This window comes from Schistocerca cancellata, chromosome 3 (genome assembly GCF_023864275.1).
Source record: "Schistocerca cancellata isolate TAMUIC-IGC-003103 chromosome 3, iqSchCanc2.1, whole genome shotgun sequence".
Taxonomy (NCBI): Eukaryota; Metazoa; Arthropoda; class Insecta; order Orthoptera; family Acrididae; genus Schistocerca; species Schistocerca cancellata.
The window spans coordinates 914529942-914543886 of NC_064628.1; the positions used below are offsets into that span (position 1 = coordinate 914529942).

The 13945-nt window shown below is 42.2% G+C and overlaps 1 protein-coding gene across 4 annotated transcripts in view; it reads left to right on the top strand.

The window, feature by feature from the left end:
* The window catches only part of LOC126175993 (PRKCA-binding protein), a 119891-nt gene that overhangs the window by 23917 nt on the left and 82029 nt on the right, over nucleotides 1-13945 (top strand). The gene's annotated exons all lie outside the window — the stretch shown is intronic.

Sequence of the window (13945 nt, forward strand, 5' to 3'; positions counted from 1 at the left end):
ACTAGCTTTCAGAATTTATCCTTTGATGAGCTAAATTAAAACAAAATAACACACACACACACACACACACACACACACACACACACACACAAACCTGCGCCCCTACATACTGCCAGCTATATTGACAGTGTCAATGTCTTTTTGTGACAGGTGGACTGATTGCGATGGGGGGTAGTGTTGGGTGGTGTGTGTGAAGGGTGTGAAGGGAGAGGGAGGTGGGAGGCATAGAGCTCACAGGGAGTCAGTCGGTTTGCTGGCTAGGAATGCAGGTGTGTGACAGTTACCTGGTCTCGTATTACGGGTGTAGGTGAAACCAAGTTAATTTTTGGATTTTTTTACTGGCCACCTGATTTTGTTGTGACAATTCTAGATTCATTCAAAGAAAGTTTACAGTCAGTATCATGCAATACTAGTTGGAGGTGGTTTTAACCTACTGAGTATGGGTGGTATGGGTAGACAGTCTTGTGATGTAGTTTTGAACATGTTATCTGAAAACTGTCTTGAGCACTTAGTTCAGCAGCCCACATGTGATGCAAATATGGCTCTGAGCACTATGGGACTTAACATCTGTGGTCATCAATCCCCTAGAACTTAGAACTACTTAAATCTAACTAACCTAAGGACATCACACACATCCATGCCCGAGGCAGGATTCGAACCTGCGACCATAGCAGTCGCGCGGTTCCGGACTGAGCGCCTAGAACCGCTAGACCACCACGGCCGGCGTGATGCAAATATCTTGGACCTTTTAGCTATAAACAGGGCAGACCTTATCGACAGCATCAGTATAGAGACAGGGATTAGTGATCATGGTATCGTCATAGTGACTATTGTTATGAAAGTTAATACATCCATATCTACATCTACATGGATACTCTGCAATTCACATTTAAGTGCCTGGCAGAGAATTCATCGAACCACCTTCACAATAACACTCTGTTATTCCACTCTTGATCACCCTGGAAAAACCAGCACCTATATCTTTCCATGTGAGCTCTTGGTTTCCGCTATTTTATTATGATGACCATTTATCCCTATGTGTGTCTGTGTCAACAAAATATTTTTGCATTTGGAAGAGAATGTTGGGGTTTGAATTTTGTGAGACGATCCTGCCGCAATGAGACACGCCTTTGTTTAAACAATGATGTCCACCCCAAATCCTGTATCACACCTGTGACACTCTTTCACCTATTTCTCGATGATACAAAACGTTCTGCTCTTCTTTGAACTTTCTTGATGCATGCTGTTAATCCTATTTGGTAAGAATCGCACATCACACAGCAGTGCTACAAAAGAGGACGGACAAGTGTATTGTAGGCAGTCTCTTCAGTAGATCTGTTGTATCTTCTATGTGTTTTATCAATAAATTAGTCTTTGGTTCACCTTTCCCACAACATTTTCTAAGTGTTCTTTCCAATGTAAGTTGTTTGTAGTTTGTCTTTGTAATTCTTAGGTATTTAGTTGAATTTAAGGCCTTGAAATTTGATTGATTTATCATGTAACCGAAGTTTAACGGATTCCTTTCACAACTCATGCAGATGACCTCACACTTTTTGTTATCTGGGGTCAACTGCTAAACTTTGCACCATACATATATGTTTTCTAAATTATTTTGCAATTTGTTTTGATCTTCTGATGACTGTATTACATGATAAATGACAACATCTGCAAACGACTTATGACAGCTGCTCACATTGTCTCCTAAAGTGTTCATATAGATAAGGAACAGTAGGTGGCCTATAACACTACCTTGAGGAATGCTGCAAAATCACTTCTGTTTTACTCGATGACTTTCCGTCAGTTACTACGAACTGTGACCTCTCTGACAGGAAATCGTGAGTCCAGTCGGATAACTGAGATGATATCCATAAGCATGCAATTTGGATACAAACCACTTGTGAAGTACAGTGTCAAATGCCTCCTAGAAATCTAGAAATATTGAATCAATTTCTAGTCCCTTGTAATCCCTTGTAAGCCCTTGTAATTAGCATCAACACTTTGTGTGGATCAGTCAAGAAGATTAGAAGTGTGTTTCTGCTGGAAAGAGCAGATAAGTAGTTGTGAGCATCTCACTTAGACAATGAGTTGCAATCATTTAGTTCCAGTATGATGGAATAGATAAATTATGGACAAAGCTTTTACAGATTTTAAGTTGTGCTCTGGACAAGTATATGCCTAGTAAGTGGATTACGGACAGAAAAGGCCCATTGTGATTTAGCAATGATATACAGAAAATGCTGGGGAAGCAAAGGCTGTTGCAATCTTGGCTCAAAAGAGAACGTGCAGATGACAACAAGCAAAGGTTAGTAGAGATTCAAGAATTTGTGAAAATATCTGTGCTTGTAGCATAGACAAGTACCACTGTCATACCTTAGAAAATGATCTGGCTGAGAACCCAAGAAAATTTTAGTCTATGAAAAATCACTAAGCAAGTTTAAGGGTTCCATCCAGTCTCCTGTTGACCAGTCTGGTGTGGCAGTTGAAATTAGCCAAACAAAATCCGAAGTTTTAAATTCCACATTTAGGAAATCATTCACACAGGAGACTTGTACAAACACACTGTCGTTTGACCATCGTATAGACTCCTGTACAGAGGACATGGTGATAAGCATCCGTGACATGAGAAACAACTGAAACACTTTAAAGCATGTAAGTTACCTGGTCCAGATGGAATACTAGTTTGTCTATTGCATTGACACCTTACGTAGCTTGCAGTTTAATAAGTCACGGCTGCAAAATACTAATGCAAATTCTTTATCGACGAATGGAAAAACTAGTAGAAGCCGACCTAGGGGAAGATCAGTTCGGATTCCGTAGAAATATTGGAACACGTGAGGCAATACTGACCCCACGACTTATCTTAGAAGAAAGATTAAGGAAAGGCAAACCTACGTTTCTAGCATTTGTAGACTTAGAGAAAGCTTTTGACATTGTTGACTGGAATACTCTCTTTCAAATTCTGAAGGTGTCAGGGGTAAAATATAGGGAGCGAAAGGCTATTTACAATTTGTATAGAAACCAAATGACAGTTATAAGAGTTGAGGGGCAGGAAAGGGAAGCAGTGGTTGGGAAGGGAGTGAGACAGGGTTGTAGCCTCTCCCCGATGTTATTGAATCTGTATATTGAGCAAGCAGTGAAGGAAGCAAAAGAAAAATTTGGAGTACGTATTAAAATCGATGGAGAAGAAATAAAACCTTTGAGGTTCGCCGATGAAATTGTAATTCTGTCAGAGACAGCAAAGGACTTGGAAGAGCAGTTGAATGGAATGGATAGTGTCTTGAAAGGAGGATATAAGATGAACATCAACAAAAGCAAAACGAGGATAATGGAATGTAGTCGAATTAAGTCGGGTGATGCTGAGGGTATTAGATTAGGAAATGAGACACTTAGAGTAGTAAAGGAGTTTTACTATTTGGGGAGCAAAATAACTGATGATGGTCAAAGTAGAGTGGATATAAAATGTAGACTGGCAATGGGAAGGAAAGCGTTTCTGAAGAAGAGAAATTTGTTAACATCGAGTATAGATATAAGTGTCAGGAAGTCGTTTCTGAAAGTATTTGTATGGAGTGTAGCCATGTATGGAAGTGAAACATGGACGATAAATAGTTTAGACAAGAAGAGAATAGAAGCTTTCGAAATGTGGTGCTACAGAAGAATGCTGAAGATTAGATGGGTAGATCACATAACTAATGAGGAGGTATTGAATAGGATTGGGGAGAAGAGGAGTTTGTGGCACAACTTGACAAGAAGAAGGGATAGGTTGGTGTGATATGTTCTGAGGCATCAAGGGATCACCAATTTAGTATTGGAGGACAGCGTGGAGGCTAAAAATTGTAGAGGGAGACCAAGAGATGTATACACTAAGCAGATTCAGAAGGATGTAGGCTGCTGTAGGTACTGGGAGATGAAGAAGCTTGCACAGGATAGAGTAGCATGGAGAGCTGCATCAAACCAGTCTCAGGACTGAAGACCCCAACAACAACATTGTGATTTCAAATGTAATATATTTTATAGAGACCAGGAAGCTTATCTCCACAAATGAGCATGGTTTTAGAAAGCATCACTCATGTGAAACACAAATTGTCCTTTTCTCACATGATGTACTGTGAACTATGGATGAAGGCCTATAGGCAGATTCCATATTTCTAGATTTCTGAAAAGCATTTTACATGATACCCCACTGCAGACTGGTAATGAAGGCGTGATAAAACAGAATAGGTTCCCGGATGTGAGTGGCTTGAAGACTTCTTAGGTAATGGTTCCCAGTATGTTGTCCTCGAAGGCAAGTGTTCATCGGATACGGTGGTATTGTGAGGTATGCCCCAGGAAAGTGTCCTCCTCCTGTGCCCGAATAGGCCTCGGAAGGTCCAGTGGTACTGACCAATCACCATGTCATCCTCAGCCAGTAGGCATCACTGGATGTCAATATGGAGGGGCATGTGGTCAGCACTCTGCTCTCCCAGCCATTGTTAGTTTTCATGACCAGAGATGCTTCTTGTCAGTAAAGTAGCTTCTCAATTAGCCTCACAAAGGCTAGCCAATCCCAACTGCTTAACTTCTGACGGGAACCAGTGTTACCACTGTGGCAAGGCCATTGGGTCCAGGGAAGTGTGATGGACCACTATTATTTTCAATACACATAAATGATCTGTTGGGCAGGGTGGGCAGCAATCTGCAGTGTTAACTGATGAAGCTGTAGTGTATGAAAAGGTGTCAAAGATGAGTGAGTGTAGTATGTTACAACATGACATAGGGAAAATTTCTTGTTGGGGTGATGACTGGCAGCTGGCTCCAAAAATAGAAAAGTTAATGCAGGTGAAAAGCAAAGACAAACCCATAATATTCTGATACAGCATTAGCAGTGTGCTCCTTGACACAGTCCTGCAGTCATGTCATTTAAATATCTGAACATAATGTTGAAAAGTGAGCTGGAATAAGCATGTGAGGATTGTGGTAAGGAAGGTGAATGGTCAGATTCAGTTTATTGGGAGAATGTAGGGAAGTGTGGTTCATCTATAAAGGAGAGCATATATAAGACACTAGTGTGACCTATTCGTGGGTACTACTGGCGTGTTTTGGATCCACACCAGTTTGGATTAAATGAAGAGATTGAAACATTCCAGACGTGAGCTGCTAGTTTCATTACCAGTAGGTTCAAAAAGACCTAAGTGGTACAGTGATGCTTCAGGAGCTCAAATGGGAATCCCTGGAGGGAAGGCAACATACTTTTTGTGAAGTACTATTGAGAAAATTTAAAGAGCGAGCATTTGAAGCTGAATGCAGAACAATCCTCCCTTTCCAACATATATTTTGCATAAGGACCACAAACATAAGATATAAGAGCTCATATGAAGGCATATAAACAGTTGTTTTTACCTCATTCTGTCTGCGAGTGGAAGAGGAAAGGAAACGACTAGTAGTAGTACAAGGTACCCTCCACCACATACCATATGATGGCATTCAGAGTGCATATGTATATGGAGACGTAAATGGAGGGAGTGTTGGCAGATATATGGGCTGGCATGATTGTAGTGGCTGGTGGGAAACTGTGTGTTCTCAAGGTGATGTGGGGATGTGAATTTAATTTTTTTGGTATTTGTTTGGCCTCGATTATAACAAGCATTTTTTTATTTTTTACTAATAACTGGGCAAGAAAACCAAACTATCGTTTAGCCGTAGCAGCAAGCAAAAATTTTGTTTTTAAATAAACATTTTTTTAAAAATGAGTACTTTTTATTCATAAAATTTCCATTGTTTTGAAATATTGGGTTGTAATAGAAAATGAGAAAAATGACCTGTACTGTTTTAAAAATGAGCAAGAAACACATGGCACAAGAACTGGAACAGCATTATGAAGGCGGTAGTGTAAATGTTACCATGTGGTGTGGCCTAGTATGCATGCACATGCAGTGTGTAGCACTTGCTCCTTCTGCCCACTGCAGGTCCATAAATTAGTTTCTCATTGTCGTCATCCGACATCAACGAGATGCATTGTCATCCGACATCAACGAGATGATGCCATCCCTAGTCTCGAAATATTTTACAAAGTGTAGTATCGGTGAAGTACAATGCTCCATTTTCTTTAAAAGATTAAAAATAGGAAGAACCACAGCAAACTTGCAACATCATATGAGGAGAAAACTTAAAACTTAACAAGTCTTTGAAACAATTCATTCGTAGTTTATGATAAAAGTAGGAAGCAGCTGATCTGTTGCCAGTGTTTACATAATATGCCTTTATCTGCTTGCAGCCCTTGGAAATGGACAAATTAACATGAAAAAGAGAGTTATTCGACCTCAGTTCTCTCCCGTAAGTGTTGACTATTCGTAAAGCCGAAGTAGTGGTATGTTCCTTGTTTACGGCATGATTTTAGAGCAGAATTTCAGAAAATTAGAATCAGTAGGACAGTACTGGTGATTTTTTTGTATAATATTCAACCACTTACCACTTGTCGAGAAAATCAGTGAATGGTGGACGGACTAAGTTTTCTTTTGTTTGCCCATTTAATTTAGTATTTTGATTCTATGTATCTTGAAACTGAGAATCAAAATTCTTTAATCTTTCTTTGATTTCTACATTTATCACAGGAAATAATAAGAATAACCAACTGAAAATTGGTTATTTCTGAAACCTGTTATTTTGTATGGTTTTAACAGTCAGGTTAAACTGGCATCGTAAAAAACTGAAATAACCAAATATCGTTTGTTACAGCAATAACAACCATTGCTAGTGATAGGACGGAGGAAGGGGAGACAGTTGGATGAAGTTAGGACAGTGAGTTATCTGAGGTTAAGGCCAGCACTATTGCAGGAGCAGAGGATGTGTTGTAAGGATAACTCCCATCTGTGTAGTTCAGAGAAGCTGTTGGTAGAGGGAAGGACACAGATGGCTCGGGTTGTGAAGCAGCCAGTGAAACTGAGCATGTTATGCTCAGCTGCATGTTGTGTATAAGTGGTCAGCTTTGTTCCTGACAACAGTTTGGCAGTGACCATTCATCCTGGTGGACAGCTAGTTCGTAGTCATACCAACATAAAAGGCTGTGCAGTGTTTGCAGCAGAGTTGGTACATGACATGGCTGCTTTCACAGGTAGTCTCTGTTGTGTTAGGATAAACAAGACTAGAACAGGAGATGCTGAGTGGGTAGATTGGGCATGTAATGGTTTTAACTCGTCCATTCCCGTGTCATTTCCCGTTTCCTAACATCATCCCTATCCCAGTTGACCACTGCTTCATCTTTCTTTACAAGTTCAGGAAAGTATCCCTTTCCTCGGCTAAAACCCAGTCCTACATCCTGTACCTACCAGGCTCTATTCTTCACAGACCTCAATGGCCAGACATCCCAGAACCACCTATATTCCCTCTTAAAGACACTGTTACAGTGTGATACTCACTTCATACACAACTTCTCTGAAATAGAAACCCTCGCAGTCCAACAGCTGGAAGAGCATTCCAGACACAATCTGTCAGTGCCTTGGGGCACGACTTTCTGCCAACACCCGTCCTTCCTCATAGTGAACCCCACGTCAACCCCTCATAGCACCCACGCCCTGCCTAGCTGACCTCTTCAATTTACCTCCAAAACCCCCGCCAAACACCCCACAAAACCCAGAGCCCAAGCAAACCCTAAACACTGTTGTTAAGCTCTCCACGAATATCATCAGTCACACACAAGTTTCACTCCTATCCAAAGGCCTAACTTTCAACCCCACCCCAAAATTTAACCATGCTGGAATTGTCCAAGACCTACTCTCCTTCTCCCGATCCCTTCTTTGCCACCAGTCCCTCCAGCCAAAACCAAAAACCCAACCTGATCCCACCATTGAACCTTGCCTCTCCCAGTTCATACTGCCCTCCAACTGTGACCCCCCCCCCCCCCCCCCCCCCTTCCAACTTGGCCTCATCATTCTCCCCCAGGTTCCTACCTAAGAACACTAACATTTTGGCAGAAGAAAATACTGTCATACACAACCTGGAAACAGATCCAGACCTAATTGTCCTCCCTTCAGACAAAGGCATCACTACTATTGTGATGAGTTACAATAATCACATGTTGGAAGGCCTCAGCCAATTACCAGACTCCTCCACCTACAAGCTCTGCTAGGGTGATGCCATTTAGATGTCCAACATACCTCCAATACCTACTCAAATCCATAGACCCTTCCCAGAACCTCTCACCTGAGTGCATCTCCCTCCTCACCCCAACAGAAACCCATAAACCCACCTTCTATATGTTCCCCAAAATCCTCTAACCCGACAGTCCTGGAGACCTCTTTGTCACTGGCTATTGTGCTCCCATTGAAAGAATTTCTGTTGTTTTTGACCAACACCTCCAATGAGTTGCCCAAAACCTGGCCTCCCACGTACTAACCACTTCCTTCACTGACTTTCCGCCATCCCCACCCCTCTACCTCCTGGATCTCTACTCATCACTGTTGATATCATCTCCATATGCACTAGCGTCCCTCATATCCAGGGTCTTGCCACTATCAAAGCCTACCTCTCCCAATGTCCTTCAAACTCCAAATCCACCACCTCATTCATTATAAACCTTACCCATTATATCCAGACCCAAAACTGCTTTCCCTTCGAAGAGAAGATTTACAAACATATCTATGGCACAGACATGAGCACGTGCATGGCACCCTCCCATGCCAACCTGTTTATGGGCCATCTGTAGGAAACCTCCTGCCCCTCAGTCTGGTTTGGTTTCATTGATGATATCTTCATGAGCCAGATTCAGGGCCAAGACATCCTATCCATATTCTATCACCACCTCAAAACCTTTTCACCCGTCTGCTTTACCTGGTCCTCCTCTGCCCAATGCACCACTTCCTGAATGTTGACCCCCACCTCACTGAAGGCTCCATCCACACCTCTGTCCACATTAAACCCACTTATCACCAACAGTACCTGCATTTCAGTGGCTGCCATCCCTTCTGAACCAAAGGATCCTACCTGTACAGCCTAGCCACCTATGGATGACATATCTGCAGTGATGAGAACTGCCTTGTGCGGTATGCAGAAGGCCTCAAAGGCCTTCACAGACAGACAATAACCCCCCCCCCCCCCCAAAAAAAAAAAAAAACCTAGTTCACAAACAGATTTCACGTGCCATATCCTCATCTTCTCCCAATCTTCCCACCACCCCTCCAAGAATCAACTACAAAAGAGCGCTCACTCACCCTGTATCAACCTGACTGCAACAACTGAACCATATCCTTTGTCAGGGGTTTGATTATCCTTCATTCTGCTGTGAAATAAGGGACATCCTACCCAAGATTCATCTTGTCATTTTAGTAGTGTTCTGTTACTCACACAACCTACACAACATCCTAGTCCATCACTATGCACTCCGACTCCCAACCCCTTGCCACAGGAATCATCTCTCTGTGGCGAACCAAAGTGCAAGACTTGCCTGATCCATCCACCTAGCACCTCTTACTCCAGTCCTGTCAATGACTTATCCTACCCCATCAGAGGCTGGGCTACCTTTGAAAGAAGCCATGTCATATACCAACTCCGCTGCAAACAATGTACAGCATTTTTTGTTGGTATGACTACCAACCAGTGGACCATCAGGATGGATGTTCTGATTTATCCTTGTGAATACATTGTGAAATTTTATCACTTTGTTTTATACATTTTATTTTTACATTTTACACCAAATCCATGTAAGCCATGCACTAAATAAATAAATATATAAATGGTCACCACCAAACTTGTCAAGAACCAAGTTGATGACCTGGTGGCACAATATGCAGATGAGGACAACATGGTCAATTTCATGGCTGCTTCACAACCTGAGCCATTTAGATCCTTTCCTCCACCACTAGATTCTCTGAACTACACAGATGGGAGTTATTCTTACAACATATCCTCTGCTCCCATAATTGTCTTGGCCTCAATTCAGGTAACCCGCTGTCACCACATCCTACACCCAACAGTTCCCCTTTGTCCATCCTGTCACCCCCTCTCAATTCACATCCCCATGTAGCCTTCAGTGTGTACCTTCTCCCACCCACAGGTACAACTGTACCAGCTCTTATACCTGCCCCCCAAAACCCCACCACCCTCTCCCACCACCTGCATTCCTAGCCAGCAAACTGGCCATCTCCCTCCAAGCCAATGGCTATTCACTCCTGCCTCCCACATCCCTCTTCCTCCACCCACAGCAATCGACACTACCCACACCACAACAAGGGTGTTGGCATTGTCAGTGTAGCTTGCACCATGTAGGTGCATAGGTGTGTGTGGGGTGTTTGTGTACTTATTTCACTCTAGATCATCAAAGGATAAAATCTGAAAGCTAGCAAGTTTTCTTCCTTTTGTGTATGCATATTGACAACTCAATGCTTCTGCTTTTCGGTGAGTAGTCTCCTTTAATCCTAAAGTATTTACACTCTATAAGAACATTTCATAACAAAAGAATGTTTGGCAGACTGTGAATGGTGGCTTAGAAACATTTTACCTCAGTACTTTTTTTTAGTGTAAATATTCCTTTTAGCTATCCTACATTTGTCCTTCCTCATGATTTAATTGAACATGATAGATCTGAGAATACAAGTTCATAGCAGATAATCCTCTAAACGCTCTGGATGTCTTGTTGATCAAAGTAAGATCTTTGCTTAGTATCTTGCACATAAAAATCAGTGGTCCCTCCAAGTCAGTTATTTATCTATATTAGATCTCAAACTATAATATTGTTCGTTTCTTCAATAAATCTATCTCCATAAGCTTCAAACCATTGTGAAGTACATGCAAGAGGGCACTTCCTATTTTACAGTGTGTTGTGGTTTCTTCTCATTCCATTCACATACGGAACATTAAAAGAATGTCTGCTTGGATGCCTCTGTGACTGGGACAATTAGTCTTTGCAGTCCCTATAGGAGTGATATGTGTGAGGCAATGGGATATTCCTAGTTTTCTTATTTATATAAAGTATCTGCCAGTTCAGGTTTTACCGAGCGAGGTGGCGCAGTGGTTAGTACACTGGACTCACATTCGGGAGGACGACGGTTCAATCCCGCGTCCGGCCATCCTGATTTAGGTTTTCCGTGATTTCCCTAGATCACTCCAGGCAAATGCCGGGATGGTTCCTCTGAAAGGGCACGGCCGACTTCCTTTTTCATCTTTCCCTAATCCGAGCTTGTGCTCCGTCTCTAATGAATTCGTTGTTGACGGGACATTAAACAACAATATCCTCCTCCTCCTCCAGTTCAGGTTTTTCAACATTTCCATGACATACTTCCATGGGTCCAAAAAAACTTTCACCATATGTGCTGTAGTTGTCTTTGTTCAATATCCCTTCTTATAACTGTTTGATATGGGTCCCACAGTATTGAGCAATATTCTAGTATTGGTCACACAAGTATATCTCAATTGTAGACCAACAACTTTTCACCAGTATTTTATCAGTGAAGCAATGACTAATGACTGCTATCTGCTTTACCAACAACTGAACCTATGTGATCATCCAATTGTATATTCCTACTAAGTCACTATAAGAAGATACTTGACAGTTGCTGGGCTTGAACGCAGCAACTTTGTGCGCCTGCTACAACCAATCATGTTACATCATTTTGTAAATGTCTCTGTGACATCATCTTGATGTTGCCAGAGTTCTGTAGATGACCTGTGTTTCTGCCTGCACTGTTCGCACTTCATAGTTTAAAGCTGGCAATGGGAATGAGAGATCAACTTAAGCCAACTCGACATTAGGTAATTTGATTAGTTGACTAGCTCCTGTTGTGGCTCATCAATATTGTAGTCATAGTATATTACATTTTTCAAACAGTAAAAAGTCCAGTATGGAATAACAACAATATTGAAAGGATGGGTAGCTACTCAAAACATAAAGGAGGCATTGACGTGCAGATGGGCACAGTGAAAAAGAAGACTAGGAACACACACACACACACACACACACACACACACACACACACACACACACACACACACACACACACACAAACAACTCATGTCACGTGGGCACCACTGTCATATCTGCGTACTAAGGCCTGACTGTGTGTGTAGCTACTACTTATATTGTCTGCCATGTCACACACACACTCACACACAAACAACTCGTGTCACGTGGGCACCACTGTCATATCTGCGTACTAAGGCCTGACTGTGTGTGTAGCTACTACTTATATTGTCTGCCATGTCACACACACACTCACACACAAACAACTCGTGTCACGTGGGCACCACTGTCATATCTGCGTACTAAGGCCTGACTGTGTGTGTAGCTACTACTTATATTGTCTGCCATGTCACACACACACTCACACACAAACAACTCGTGTCACGTGGGCACCACTGTCATATCTGCGTACTAAGGCCTGACTGTGTGTGTAGCTACTACTTATATTGTCTGCCATGTCACACACACACTCACACACAAACAACTCGTGTCACGTGGGCACCACTGTCATATCTGCGTACTAAGGCCTGACTGTGTGTGTAGCTACTACTTATATTGTCTGCCATGTCACACACACACTCACACACAAACAACTCGTGTCACGTGGGCACCACTGTCATATCTGCGTACTAAGGCCTGACTGTGTGTGTAGCTACTACTTATATTGTCTGCCATGTCATTAATATACTATATGAACAACAAGGGTCCCAGTGCTTGTCCATTAGACATTCCTGAAGTTACTTCTGCATCTGTCAATGCCTCCTCATCCTAAATATCATTCTCTCCTGGGGTACACTGAAGTTACTTTTACATCTGTCAGTGATTCTCTATCAAGATAAAATGTTGCATCTGCCTTACCAAGAAGTCCTCATTCCAGTCACTGAAAGTATCAATTTGCAACACTGTCTCAAAACCTGACATTGAATCCTGCTTTGAAGAGTTCCAACCACAATCCCAACTTGATCCAACACCACTATCTCAAGATTACACCCTACAAGCTTTGTGATAATTCGTAACATTCAGTGTTGCCCCACCACCCTTTCTGAGGTCCTTACAATATGACGCTAACCTCTCCTCTGCAGAATTCCAGGAACTTTGTATCCTAAAAACTGATGACTTCATCATTATCCTCCTGACAGACAAGGGATCTACCTGCCGCCAAGATCCTAACCCTGTGGTACAAACAGACCTACATTCCCTTCTTAAAACCTCAGGGCCCACACAAGGACTAACATCTCAATCCATAGAATTTCTTAACCCACCCAATCTGTGCACTCCCACCTTTTTGCCTCGTCCTAAGACCCACAAACCCAACCACCCTGGCCAGCCTGTAACTGCTTTCTTCAAAGTACCCACTGAATGTATCTCTGCCTTGGTGGTTAGAGACTCCTATCATATATTAAAGACACCAACCATTTCCTAGATCATCTGAAATCTGTATCTCTCCCTATACCGCTACACACTTTGCTTGTCAGCATTGATGCCACCTTGCTCTATACCAATATTCTCCACGCATATGGTCTGTCTGCTGCCGAACATTACCCCAGCTGGCACCCACTTGATTCCAAACCCATGCAACATTCCTCCTCAACTTAGTCAACTTTATATTTACCATTAACTACTATACCTCTGAGGGACTGACTTGCAAACAAACCAGGGGGGTGGCCATGGAAACCACGATGGCCCTTTCATATGCTAACCTTTTCAGAGATTGTTTGAAGGGGGCTTTCTTGGGATCTGTAGGCCTTCAGCTCCTGGTTCGGTTTAGATGCATTGATAACATCTTTGCCTTATGGACTCATGGTGAGGTTGACTCGTTAAAGTTTTTTTGGAAACTCTAAATACATTCTCCCCATTAAATTCTACTTGGACCTCTTCCATATTTGATGCCACATTTTTTTTATGTTGACCTCATGTTCACCTTGCACAGCTACGCATTTCTGTTCACATTAAGCCTACAAACAAATAAAAGTTCCATCCTTTTCTTGTCAAACATTTCCTTCCATACAGCCTTTGCAT